Below are 253 nucleotides of genomic sequence, written 5' to 3'. Positions count from 1 at the left end.
TATCCCCAGACCCCGTATCCCATATCCCCAACACCCGTATCCCATTATCCCCAGACCCCGTATCCCATATCCCCAGACCCCGTATCCCATATCCCCAGACCCCGTATCCCATTATCCCCAAACCCCGTATCCCATTATCCCCAAACCCCATATCCCCAACCCCGTATCCCATTATCCCCAATCCCTGTATCCCATTATCCCCAACACCGTATCCCATTATCCCCAAGCCCCATATCTCATATCCACAACACCC

At 53.8% G+C, this 253-nt stretch overlaps 1 protein-coding gene across 1 annotated transcript in view; it reads right to left on the bottom strand.

Annotated features, from left to right (window-relative positions):
* trpt1 (tRNA phosphotransferase 1) overlaps nucleotides 1-253 on the bottom strand; it is a gene marked incomplete at its 3' end in the record, with an annotated part of 3000 nt that overhangs the window by 1814 nt on the left and 933 nt on the right. The gene's annotated exons all lie outside the window — the stretch shown is intronic.

Source organism: Rhincodon typus, unplaced genomic scaffold, assembly GCF_021869965.1.
Source record: "Rhincodon typus isolate 14 unplaced genomic scaffold, sRhiTyp1.1 hic_rhity00000820, whole genome shotgun sequence".
NCBI lineage: Eukaryota > Metazoa > Chordata > Chondrichthyes > Orectolobiformes > Rhincodontidae > Rhincodon > Rhincodon typus.
This window is presented reverse-complemented; position numbering and strand designations above follow the sequence as displayed.